General features: G+C 41.2%; 1 long non-coding RNA gene across 1 annotated transcript; it reads left to right on the forward strand.

Annotated features, from left to right (window-relative positions):
- The first annotated feature begins 454 nt into the window (after nucleotides 1–454).
- On the forward strand, nucleotides 455–2228 carry LOC111260393 (uncharacterized). Its single transcript, XR_002680316.2, has 2 exons — nucleotides 455–1294; nucleotides 1690–2228. It is a non-coding gene; the product is annotated as an uncharacterized LOC111260393 (long non-coding RNA).
- Nucleotides 2229–13630: the final 11402 nt, after the last annotated feature.

The raw sequence follows: 13630 nt of genomic DNA on the forward strand, positions 1-13630 counted from the left end.
TTATCGATCTGTATTTAACTGCATGCTTGCATGCAGTGCGTTAAATGTACGTTCTGGCTCAATTAGTGCTTTTAGCGTAATCTTTATTCTAAGCACTATTGTCTCATCAACAACATTACGTGTCACATATAATAGGAAAAAAAAACTCATAGTCTTTCCCGCTAACGGGATTAAAAATCCGACACCTGCTTTGTATGAGTCGAAATTGGCGCTACATATAAATGGTGCGGCGTAACACAAGTTGCACCCTTGCGCGTTTTTACTTTCTACCAAATCTACGCATTTGTTGTTAATATCGTTTCATGTGGCACAAGAAATATGATAATACAATAAGCACATACGGATTGATAAAAAAGGGGTCGTCGAATCATACAACATTCGATCGCTTATAATGTCATACGGAAGAGAAGAAGCTATACATTATTTGGAATATTTCAATTTATCCATTCTTCAAAACAAACCATCCACGTTCGCTAGCGAATAAAAAACAGAAACCGACTTTTGATAAAGACAGTGTCTGATCTACGCACTATTTAAACTAGGAATAAGAGTAAAAAGTCCTGATATTTTTTCCTTTTATTCCTGGCTTTGCCTACATTCGAAAGAGTGGTGAGCAGTACAGGTTGTACAAATATTTAGTCATCTTATGCATAGACGTTCTACAATTTTTGGCGACTCACAGTTCATGTGTACCTTTTATGTTTTACCTAAAAACTCACTAAGTAGACGTACCTGCGATAGTGTCACGTTAGCAAGTGCACGAAAGAAATGTTGCCTTCTATTTATTCTACTCATTTATTGGCTCGTCCCTACCCACCCGCAGTGCTACGATCGCCATTAGGCGGTAGGAAGGGCACACAGAGTCTACCATTTCTTTGTCCTGAAGCCAAACAGGTTAACCAACGATATGACAGGATCGAGAGTGTGTTAATTACCCACTACGATATTTTCCTCGTAATTCCCTAAGTCTGAGATAATGTCTGGAAGCGAAACAAACAGAGAAAACAAATACGAGGCGAAGTCTTAAAATTTGGAAAAGCATATTGACTCAGATTTCAAAATCAACAACGAATGTAGCTGCTGCACGAGACGTGCATTGCGATCTTCTACTACACCAGTCACAGCTGTCGTCGGTTAGTTGTTGTGTGTCTCGCTCACTTTGTCTGTTTACCGCTTCTTCTGTGTACGTTTGAATAGTTAGGACTGAAGAAAGTTCAAATATTCAACGACAGTAGTAACGGATCTCCCTGAGTGGATCCCACCGCTCGATTTAGAAGGGACGTGACTGTAAAAGGTAGGCGACGGCATACGGGCACCGCATTTAGATCAAAGTTAAGCAGTAGGTACCATCCTGCAGCGGGTTTTCGCCCGTCTGATAACTAATGCTTATCGGATCCGATCGGTGGAATAGGTTCAGTTCCTACGTACAAAATACAGCAAAAAAAAAAAAAGAAAGAAACGATCTGAATACTATTCGGAAGTCATCCATTCGTTCGGAGCGCTCAAGTTAATAGTTCGGTGTTACAGAAAACATACATAACATTCATATGTTTTAGTTTTCACAGTGCTATTACAGGAGGATGGGGGGGGGGGGGGTAAGGTTTGGGCTCTTAGTAGAAATTTTTGAATAGAGACCCCCAGTACCTATATTTTTTTTTAACTTTAATCACATTCTAATCTGTGCTTTAGGCGGAAATCCAAAGGATGTCAACAAATTACTTCATCGCACGTACGAGGTGAAAGTAAGCAGAGTTTTATCAGATATGCGACCAAAAAGAAAATCGTACGCACGTAATTGTTCAATACTCTGTATTTCATGTCTTTATGGTGATCTAAACTGTCAAAAGCTTAGCGTTCAAAGGATTTGAAGCTTGCTTTAAAGCTAAACAGATAGCAGTGCATTTATTCCCCAGTAAGGTAAATCGAACATGCCCCGTGTCATATCCATGCAAATGACTGCGTCCTTCAAGCAAACACCGGCTGCTTAAGCTTAAGAAATACGCTGAACTGTGGCTATACAAATAAAATCTAATGACTTGAGAACATTATTAAGTTTCTCAAAAAATTATAGCGCTCGAAAAATCACTCCGCCCAATGTATTGGTACAGGTTTTTGCTGGAAAAGGAGGCCAGTTACTAAGAACAAGCTAAGAGTATTAAAAGGTGTCTTTATTTATTTTATTATCAGATAACTATTAATAAACTCACGCATACAATCTGCCGCGTGCATCGGTCGTTTATTGTCCGTATACTTCCATCTTCGTATGGAGCATATACTGATTTGAGAAGTGACTTCTGACCCTTCATTCGGAATTTACTAGGAGTTCGTATTGGCTCCTGATACAAATTTACAAAACAAAATACACGTCTATTATTATTATATTAAATTATAATGACTTGTGGCAAGAAATTACATTGGATGGATAGATGAATTCAACAGTGGAGTCTACATTCGCACGAGTCAAAGAGCACTAAGAAGTCTTGAGTCTGCATTTTCACAGATTCAGTGAGCAAGATCATCACGGGACTATAGTACCTACTGTAATCGTAAACAAATAATCTATCCGATCTTACCTTAACGTGCAGTCGAATCACATACCATTCAAAATCTCACAAGAGCGCAACGTCTCGTATCATCGATCAGAGACCTCGGATATTTTCCTAGAGACCGACAGCTGCAACCGTAAAAAGTAACGTAACATAGCGTAAACCTCTTGGGTCCTTTTCTGGCTGAAAACGTCTCGTAAATAGAAAAGTGCAGCGTTGTCGGAAAATCGGTACACTCAGAAAACATCGTATCTCCATTAATAAGCTCCTGGTGAGGAATAGCCAACGTACAGAAGCGAGAGAAAGCCGGTAAAAAAAAAGCTGCGTTAGGTCAAAACAGTTAAAAGGCTGATGGATTTTAGAAAAAAGGTGTTTGTGATAAAGGTATGGTGTAGCACCAGGGCTTTATGGATGAACTGGAACGGCAGCGAAAGCTGGACTCGGCAAAGTCGACAACAGTCGAACCGTCCAAAAGTCACCGCAGGCGACTCAAGTAAATAGCATTAAGCTGTGCGGCAGTTACTAGTTGCTGGCAATAGCAGTAGTAGCACCAGCTGCACACCGGAGGCGCGAAAAAAGCTTCGATCCGCCACCGCCCGCCCCCTAGCAAGCGACTTTTCCACCGTCATTTTTCCTCCTGTTTTTTTCTCCGTCCGCTCACTCCCGAGTAGTCCTGACTGAAAGAAAATCTCGACTCTGTCTGTGATCGCTCGTGGAAAAGTCAAAAGGCTAAGGAGCTGTTGGAAAGGGAAACTGAAAATGAAACAGTCAAAATTGTAATGTCTAAGGCTTTTAGCATTAATACTCCAGCTCTATGCCTTGCTTTTATGGCACATATCTATTTTTCAAGTAGCAGATATTTGTCTTCAGTTTTCTAATATCACAAACTTAAATAATTCGGAGAAAAGGTAATTTAGTTTACGCTGAGTATCGAATATTAGACGTCGTGTTCGTAGATACGCTTTATTAAAAAAGCTGCTGTTTCGGTGGTAGCATTCGAATCGCAGAAATGGTAGAGCCAAAAACACAGTTATCTTGAATAAAAACTCCTGCGCGTATTTCATGAGGCGTTACCTAAACAACTCTGTGGAAATAATCTTTTTCAAATACTATTTATCAAAAGGTATGATTCAGTCGAATTATGAGATTTTTTTTTTGCGCCTAACCTACCTGCTGCGTATTTACTAGCGTTTTTCTATCGAACAGCAGAATTGAATATATCAATTCAATCGCCACTCCCAATTCAACAACAGGGTGCCCATCACATAATAACAATTTCGTATTTCCCTAAACCATTGCACATAAACAAACAAACAAACACAAACATAAACAAATATTAACGGAGAATGAGCTTTGGAAATGTTGCAATCTGCTAGGCATACTTTTCCCTAAAAGGCTAATAATGAAAAAAAAAACAAACAAATAAAATCCAGGTTTGAATTTAGGCTGGGTATAGTCGCCGGATTTCGATGGTGCAGTAGTGTTCAGTGATGCAATGTACGACGTGTATCTAGTTGAGGGGATTTGTTAAGAAAAAACACAAGTTTTCCTATCTGTTTATTATGCTCGATACAAGAACACATTGTGGTGCTACAGTTGTGTACTTCTGCCACGACTGTCGTTGGTATCCAGGTGAAAGCTAAAGGTTTTTAAAATTAGGCCGTAGACAATAGTGATAGTTCCGAGGATTTAGTAATAGCAGAAGCGCAGTCGTACCTCTGAGACACCACTGAAGTGATAACGCTTGTCGTAATGTTGATAATTTTCCTTCACGAGCTATTTTTCCCTAGAAATCAGTTCAGGAAAAGTCTATCGCGGGACCGCAAGAAAACGACAATAACACGGCTCATCACATATGGGATATTTTTCGGTTCGCTGTCTCACGTTTTCAGTGACTCAGACAAATATTTAAATCTAGAAATGGACCCTTTCGGCCTGACTTAATAAGATTATGGTTTGAAATCTAGGGTTTCATTAAATAGCAAGCAGAACAAACCTACTTTGGATTACCTTGACAAGCAACAAATTACCATGAGGACAAGCGATTTGGAATAAATTCAAAAACCCAAGTTTGTCAAGTATCAAGCCAAATGTTAGAAACTTAACGGTTCACTCGAAACTTTCGCTTCTTTTTCTCTTTTTTTATACCATTCGGATAAGACCTTACCTGCAATTTAAGTAGGCTAATAATAGGATGAGTATCGCATATCATTTGTGCACGACCACAAATTTAGGCTCGTATTTACTTGCCGTACACGAAATAGGCCAAAATGCGTAATTTGCATTTCGTGTCTCTTTACAAGATTGGCTTATTTTTACTTTAATGGGCAACAACGTCAAAGAAATAGCATTATAGCGTATGTACGCCTTTGACGACTGTTCACATATGTTATAGGGAACGCAATTTAAAAATGTCAAATTTAAATTTGTTTCAAAAGATTCAACGTTAGCATAGGTTCGAGCTAAACGAACCCCGCAAGCTCTATAATATTCGGTACGCTTGCTGAGGTCGGATAGTAATGGGCAAGTCATTGCGGATGGAATTGATCTATTCACGATTCTCCAAGCTAGACGCACATGGAACATATTACCGTCTTGATTTTTAAACTCAGTTTGCATCTAAAGGCTGGGTTGGGCTCTTGAATCAATGTCAACCTCCTTTCGGTCTACTGCATTTAGCATCGAGAAGACGTTTCGGTGAAGATGGACTACGGACAATAAAAAAGGGTCCAGTGAAATCGGACTGTTATAACTGCCATTTTTGTCCTATGGTATTCTATGTAACTAGGTAACCTTTAGAAGCGTGAGCCGGCCTCGATCATTTGTAGTTTGAACGCTAAAATGTAGTAGAGCATTTTAAGTAGAATCCTGCGCAGTCATTAGTGAAATACCGCAGAACATTGGGGATATAGTTTTTAAGTTATATACCCGTACGCTGTTACGGCTCGGTATATATACATATACATATAAACACCAGTACTAATATACGACTGAATGTAACTTGAAAAGTATACAACAAAAAGCTCAACAGCGCTGTACGGATGAATTCTGCCTATAACGTGTCCCTGCGTAGAATTGGTCCACTATTGAAAAGCCCCAGATTTAAATTGTCGATTAAAAATTCGAATCCACACACAATACTAATATCATTCTGCAGCATGCTTTATTTGTGCTTATGACACGGTTTTCAATCTTATCAGTGGATCAGATGGCAATCGACCTCAAAAATGGGTCTAAAGATTTCCGCTGTTTTTATAATTTTATCTAGCTCAGGGCGATTACCAAATTTCTTCAGTTTTTATTTTTGGCTCTACTATGAAAGATCACTTCAGTAAATATATCTACGCCAAAGATAAAACACTAAATATATATAATTTGCAGATATTATGAATAGGGATAATAATGAAGAACAATGAAGATAGGACGATGAAGAAAAAAATGCAAAAAACGGGTTTTGCGCGAATTGAGTCTAGGACACAAGAACACGTATAATCTACTCCAGAAACAATTTGCGCTATAAGATCCAGCCCGCTTGCAGCACGCTACCCCCATAAAGAATGTAGGGATCAGCGTTCGCCACTCACCAGAGATAGATCAAAGTAAAGAATGGTGTGGAACAGGACAGAAAGGATTTTTTGTAACACTGCCAACAGAACCTAACGTGAACTGACGTTCCAGTTTGCAATCGATATCATAGGCACTTGTTACTGACATAAATTGCAGAAAAAATGGTTTATGCTACCATATATCTCAAATTTTCGAAGGGTCTTATGGATGGGCCGCACAGCAGTTCACAGCATGTATTATAGCTCCTCAATGACAAGGCACTACCTTATGTATATTTGGTTAATAATTGGGTCGACAAAAGCAGACTACAGCGACGGCTTCTTTCCCCATATTACCCAGATTCAAGTTTGGGTTACTTCAATTACCTTCATGTCTTCTACAGGGGTATAAGCGGCTCAACGCATTCTACCGTCGATCCTTTCAAACATGCTGTCGATAACGAGATTAAGTACGGTAATGCGAATCACCAGTGCACAGCTGTTGAGAGGCTTTCAAAGTACTAGCTTCAATGTGTAAACAATGAAGGCAGGTCACCTGAATATACCGAAAGATCGTTATTCAATCTTATATGGTTTAATGGTAGTTTAAGCTATTCGATTCGTTAAGTACCCTAGCAAAGTCCAACAAGTAGGCTTCTATGGGAAAAAATTATCATATATATATATGTATCTCTTAACGTAAAGAAACTTACGACTATTTTTACCACAAAGACCATAACAGTGGGACATACGATTGATGTGGAAGACATCATCGAATAACATATTTATTTCCAAAAAAGAAAATTACATCTATGCTAACATTACAGCAAAAAAGGCTCTAAAAATTAAATTCATCAACCCCCCCCCCCAAAAAAAACAAATAGCCTTTTACGTAGCACACTTGCTCTGCGTCCCGAAGAGCTTCCTTCCAAAACGCCGCTACCCACCCAATAGTTTTTCACTCTCTGCTACTCGTAGCCTTGTAATTTTCCAGCAAACTGGAAAAGAATGGTTGTATCATCATCACCACGCTACCCAGTACCAAAGTCCATCGTAACCCATTATGTATGTGACCGGTCATCAAGAGCAAGTTTTTTCTATTTTTTCTCGTTTTTCTTTCTTTAATTCCTCTTCTTAGTCCTCCGCCATCCCTGAAATAAAAGCTATAACATGGATCCAAGGAGTACTTTGATTACTTGAAGGACTTCTCTGGGCAGCTTGAGGCCCAGCTGACTAGGGCGTTTCTTTCCGTTAGAGGTAAAGTTGTTTCGTCCTCTCCCGTTTAAATTAGGGTTTGTCCTGCCGACCAAAAGGTAGTGACGGTTAGCGATACCAGTACCTTATGCATAAGTAGCACCTGTTCATTCATACAGGCAAGAGCCAAGACAGGTAGCAGTAACAGCAGCGCTCATTGTGACAGCAACAGTGGGGGGTATCGCGAGATCGCTGTTTGTCGGTGGCACCCCTTTTCCACCAGCAGGTGTAGTAGCAGTACAAGCATATGTCGGCCACTGAGCCAAACGATCCTCCTTCAAATAACCAACTGCAGTAATGGCGACAACGACGATGACAACGAATGCAGCAGCAGCAGCAGCAGCATACACGCCAATAAGACTAAAATGGTGGATGTGAAGACAGTCGGCGGCGAGGACCATAACGTCGTCTGCAATGGCGGAAACATATCCCAATGGGAAGTTCTATAAAATGTGAGCTAAGAGTAGATGCTGCAGGGAGAAAAACCTACCTCAAAGGGGAACAAAAGAGAGAGGCGAGAACCAAGAAGAGAACAGAGGTCCAGTGAAAAAGCAAGAAAATCGTCTTCACCGCGATCCTGAACTGGAACGTCTTGGGGACTCGCTAGAAAAATCTTATTAATGGTCCTCTTGCTAGCTGAATGACTACACCCGTTCTAGCACCTAAAAGGAGATAGACCCTACCTCGTCTCGTTCTTATATCCTAAATCCTCGGCCTTATTCTACCCAACCCAAATTGCCTAGCCTAAGACCAGTTTTTTGTTGGAAGGCCGTTATCGATAGGGACTACAGCTGTAGCGTGTCAGGTATTCCTTATGGAGGGGAGAGAACAGAAACAAAGCAGAAACATTCCGCACCACGGAGCACCATTACCTCACGGAAAAATCGCTAGGTACTGCGTAAAGGTGAGTGGCCCGAATTCCACAGAACCCTCTTTTACTACTTGTCCTTAGGCTATGCTGCCTTTCGCTAAAACACGCTCTACCCACTGTGAACGCCCCGGTTCTCGCGATCACTACTGCTGCTGCTGTTTGCTTTTAAGGAGTTCAATGCGTCTCTTTTTTCCCGCGCCTCACCTATTAACGGATCACATCGCCAGACTGTTGGCGATAGACGTCGCCGTATTCATTGTTATAAAGCTTGACAAAGTTGGGGGTATACGTGTGGTCATGTACGTACGGACCATTTTCTCTTCCCCTGTTACTGCTACTGGACTCGAAGGCGGAGACGACGACAAACACCACAACGGCGAAAGCGATGGAGACATAAGTTAGAGCGACGTCGGGTGATTGGCGTCGCTTTGTTGGTACAGCAACCCTGTTGACATCGTTACTTTAATACAATTTCCGTACCCCCTCCCCCCCCACACCCCTCCGGAATACATAAGAGCGTACAACGTGCTCGCTGCAGAACAACGTCTGATACATGCAGGGATCGCTCCCAAGTACATGGAACGACTGTTTTTGAATATGCAAGCATACGTTCGTGTGCCAAATAAAGGCCTATTCGGACGGTACAATTTCCTCAAAAGAAGCCAGCAAAATGGAAGTTAGTTTGATTAATCTATGGAGCAACATGCGGCAAAACAAAAGCAAAATTACATAATCACCATTTTTTTCCCTCTCCTTTTGTAGGTCTAGATGTCTCGAGTTGCCGAATAAACATCATTTCCTCCTTAGGGAGAAGCCTGATTTTAAAAAGCGCAATAGGAGCTTACTATGAAAGGTTCAATCAAAACGAAGTGTTAATACTACATTCTTCGTAAATCCTACTGCTTAGATTTGTATACAGAATCAGAGTGTCTCTACGTTCAGACGACCTCAGTAGCAGCAGGATAATACTGAACTACTTTACTATTGCGTTATCGTGGGAATCATTGCGTCTAATGCTATCAAACAGTAGTATTAGTCCGCTTTGTGTCTCTAGTAAAAAAAAAAGTTTGGAGGGAATTAAAAATGCCTCTGTTTATGATAATGCCGATGATATTTAGATAACAACCTAAGTTCTACTCAAACAGTCCTGATAATATTATAATGACAATAATATCATAAGTCTGCTAATCAGTTTCGTGCGTTTTACAAGCCCGTTGTAAATACGGCACATACTGCAATCGCGACGCCAACTCTCGCAGTAATACTGACAGCTGACCCCAATACGCAGTTGGTGCATAGTTATAACAGTATCATTCCAGTTTATTTATTTCTCGACATCTCGAACATATAACTAACAAACCTGTTCTGACATCCAGCTCAGATTCGAGGGTGCTAATTGAGCTGACGGCAAGGCTATGAGTCCACAAGGTTTCCAGTCCCTCCGATGAGCGGCACCGCAAAATTAATGCAGTGCAGCCTATGTAAGACTGCTTGTGTATGTGAGTTACTATAGGATTGCCAATCACCAAATTCGCTGAAGAATCGCCCGTCGTTGGAACGCGAGCCCTTCTTTTTCAGCGGCAACAACAACGTGTCCCTCTCAACAGTAACAACGGCCGACATTTAGTTAATAAATATTTCGTTGCGGTTGAGGAGGCAGAAGAGGGCTACCCGATGTCGGTAGTCTACAAAGAAGAAAGATACGCGAAGATTTCGGATGGTGCACGAGAACGCAACGTTGCCCGTGCTGCTCGAGCGGGTCCCCGTTCTCTTGTTGCCCACTTGTTATGCGCCTCTAAACTTTCGGGAGACTTTGCGGGATTCCTCAATTGGAGTTGACTGGAACAGGGTTCACCAACCCCTATGGAAGCCCCATCCCACTTTCTAGATCCATTTCTCTGACGGTGGACCGGCTCAGAGCTAACGCCAAACAATTGTTGTAAGTGCCATATCAGCAATACCGATCTTGGTAGTACAAACTACCGATATACCGCTTATATTAAACAAATAAGCTGGTGGACTTTCTGTTTATTGTACAGTGGTTCCCAACTCACCTGTTTCCCTTAGATGGTGCAAAAGGCGTTCCGGGGTTTCGCCTTTAACATAACTGGCTTCTGCCAACTGCCCCAGATCTCCCCTGAAGCAGCCCGATTTCCCGGCAGCTAGACCTTCGGCCGGAGACTTGGACGGTTTCGTCCTTTTAAATCTCTTCACTTCCTGAGAATTCTTCTTTCGAAGTTTGAGGCTAGCTACTATCCCATGGCACCGCCTCGGTCACTGCGTTCGTCCATTCATTTATTGTTGCATCCAGTTGCCAGCCGCAATCGCTCGCAAAAGCCGCTGTGTGCGGCTGGACGTTATCATTCACTTCACTCAATGGCAGGCGCCAGCATTCGCTAGCGTTCTGTGGCACCGAGGTGGCAAGCAGCGACGAGGAAGTTTCCAACAGGCTTCGGAACGGGAAACGAAAACTCTGAGGGTGATGAACGCAACAGTGGGAGGAGTAATGACTACAGTCACAGCCCTCACCAACGTAACACACGACGGTACAATGTAACCGGCACCGATGGTGGGCGCGTAAGACAGGAATGGTATCCAAAGTTGAGCAGTCGGAAAAGGAAGCCCATACGCCAACTGTTATACAGTGTAGTAATATTCACGGTGTTGGCGAGGTGCGAGTCAAGAAAACAACGATGGTATCAGCAGGACTGATAAGACTATACGCGTTATATATTGTCGAGTCTATTATATGATAACGGGCATTATGGGAGCAGCGTTAACTAGGTCGTGATAGTTATTATTATTATAATCATTATTCTTATAATCCTTTTCGTTTGTTCAGGTACTTTCTACATAAACATACACGTTACACGGTAGACGGCTAACGTTCGCATTGATAGAAGAATGGTAACCGAGTATGTGTTATCCATTGACATTTCCTAGGCTGTTAATCGTGGCACGGTCTTATGCAACATGCAATATATGACTGTGTTGAAATTCCGTATGCGGCATTTACTTAATTCGTTAACGCTGTTTCAATGTTCTATTATACAGTTAGCTACTAGGATGTTTAATTGGTTGGCTTAACCAGATTTAGCCGTAAAGTCTCAGATCCAAATCCAACAAGAACTGCATAGAAAGATGCGAAGAAGGCTCAATCTCCATCTTACATATACATCTTAGTAAATGTAGTTGGCCTTTTACGGCCAACTATGCTACATATTCAAATGAAGCGTTTTCATACTCTGCGTCAGTAACGTATTATCGTATAGATACTGGACGATAATGTACGGTGTCAAAACGCTCGGCTCAATTGATGCACTACATGATGAATAAACGCGAATGGACCCAATCAGAAAGCTATTTTTATCTTTTTAGTAATAAGGTACGGCTTGTTCCTAGGGTAATTAACAGCATTACTTACCCAAAATCGAGTTATTAAACTTGGCACAGGATATATGGTTTAAATCTATTTGGCGTTCCTTTAAGTTAGTAAGCGTCACCACAAACTATTTAAACTTCAGTATTGATCAAGGTACTCATTCTATGCTAATATATGCCTTTAACTGACTTAACTCAGCAAATTACTCAGTGCAGTTATGCAGAGAGGTACCCGCCAACATTACAATTGCTGTGATAGTGCTTCATGAAATATCAGATTATCTTTCGACCTATATATTGAATCATGCATAGTTGTTTAGGTACGACAGGCTTGAAGTGAAGTATCACTATCTTGATGTATGTTTTTTTCCTTACTTCCGTTCACTTTTGACATGCTGCTCTTTCTACTTCGTCAGTATAATTCAGTCAGTAATGTGACTACAATAGCAACTCAAGACATCCTCAAAAATTGATGTTCCAGCTGCCAACGAGGGTAACACTTCCCGTATGAAGCACTTCGCCGAAGCCAAAACGCTGTCGAAACAGCTTGAAACAATTTTCTTGAATACGGTAACAACGCTATCGTCAAAAAAACCGCTCAAGGGTGATTCGGTTATGTTTGAAAACGTAGTTTGGGATCTGAAGAATGCTTCCCGCTTTGCCTGAGCTTGATGACGACAATCTGAAAGCGCTTTTTAGAATAGATGGCCAGTAAATAACTTCGGTCATAGCCAAACAGAGCCGCACGACTATCATTAACCACCTCAAGTCCCTTGGGTTTACACAGAAACTTTGAGTTTAGGCTGTTTATAGACTCCCTGAATTCAACAAGTAGTTACGGCTTAAAACTGCGTCCTAATATTTCGTATAGAGCATTCGGCAATCATAACATTTGATTTTCGCACAAAATTGTCACTATCGATAAGAATTCGTGTCTTTATACCAATGTGAGCCAGGGATCGGAATGGGTGGCTCTACGAGAAATGCCAAGGCCCAGGGTCCAATTAGATTTTTCAAAAAGGATTAGGCTTTGCGCTGCAGAAGCTTCGTTCATTGGGAATCGCTCTCTATAAAGCATTTAGTTGATCGACACATCAATTCGGCCGAGTTTCATCGAGCCAAGCAACCTACTTAAGAAACCAGGTCAGGTTATCTTGCTTCATGACAGCGCGGCAAACATCGTGAATCTGCCCTCTTGGATTTCGAGTGCGAAATTTTGTGTTTTTTTATACTATTAGGTATTGCGCCTACGCATTTTTGCCTTTTACTCGGCAATTATTTCCGTGATATTACCTTCGACACAGATCAAGAACTCGAAACGTGCTAGGAAGACCCCTTCGAGACAAAACGCGCTACCCTTCGACGATACGGCATATATCATTCGGTGTAATGACAAGATGAAGTTCTTCCAAAGAAGGATACATAACATAATAACTTATTATTGTCACAAAAATAAAAATGTAATACTCCCTATTCAGAGCATGCTAAATAAAGCGAAAGCTTTCTTTTCAACCTCTTTTCTAATGTTCATCGAATGGAAGCATACGTTTTTCTGATGCAATGCTGAGTCCATTCGAATTAATTATCTCTTATTCAGGCAATGAACTTGTTGCCTTTGTGACATTATTAGGACGGCGCTGCGCTAATCCTATTGAATCTATAGCATAATAAACATGAACCTAAAATAACTTCTGTCACCCTGTCAATTTCTGCCGGCCGCCATCTTTCTGAATGCCGATAAGGGATTACTCATTGAGGACAAAGAGTGGAATTTCAAAACTACGTGATTGTGTCACCGATAGACGGAGGTCATACAATAATGTCTAGCATATGCATATGTCTATGGCTTGGCCAATTATCAGATGATCTCATGGGTCGAAGCGTCCTCGTCGACACGTAATCTGATCGAGGTCAATGATCAGAATGCTAGGTATAGATCGTGTTGTTCCACAATATTAAAGATGGCAAGTTTGTCGCTGCCTACGCTTCGTTCTTTTTACGTCACTATTTCAATCTATACAGATTGAAGTCTC

This window comes from Varroa jacobsoni, unplaced genomic scaffold, assembly GCF_002532875.2.
Source record: "Varroa jacobsoni isolate VJ856 unplaced genomic scaffold, vjacob_1.0 scaffold_433, whole genome shotgun sequence".
NCBI classification, from domain to species: domain Eukaryota; kingdom Metazoa; phylum Arthropoda; class Arachnida; order Mesostigmata; family Varroidae; genus Varroa; species Varroa jacobsoni.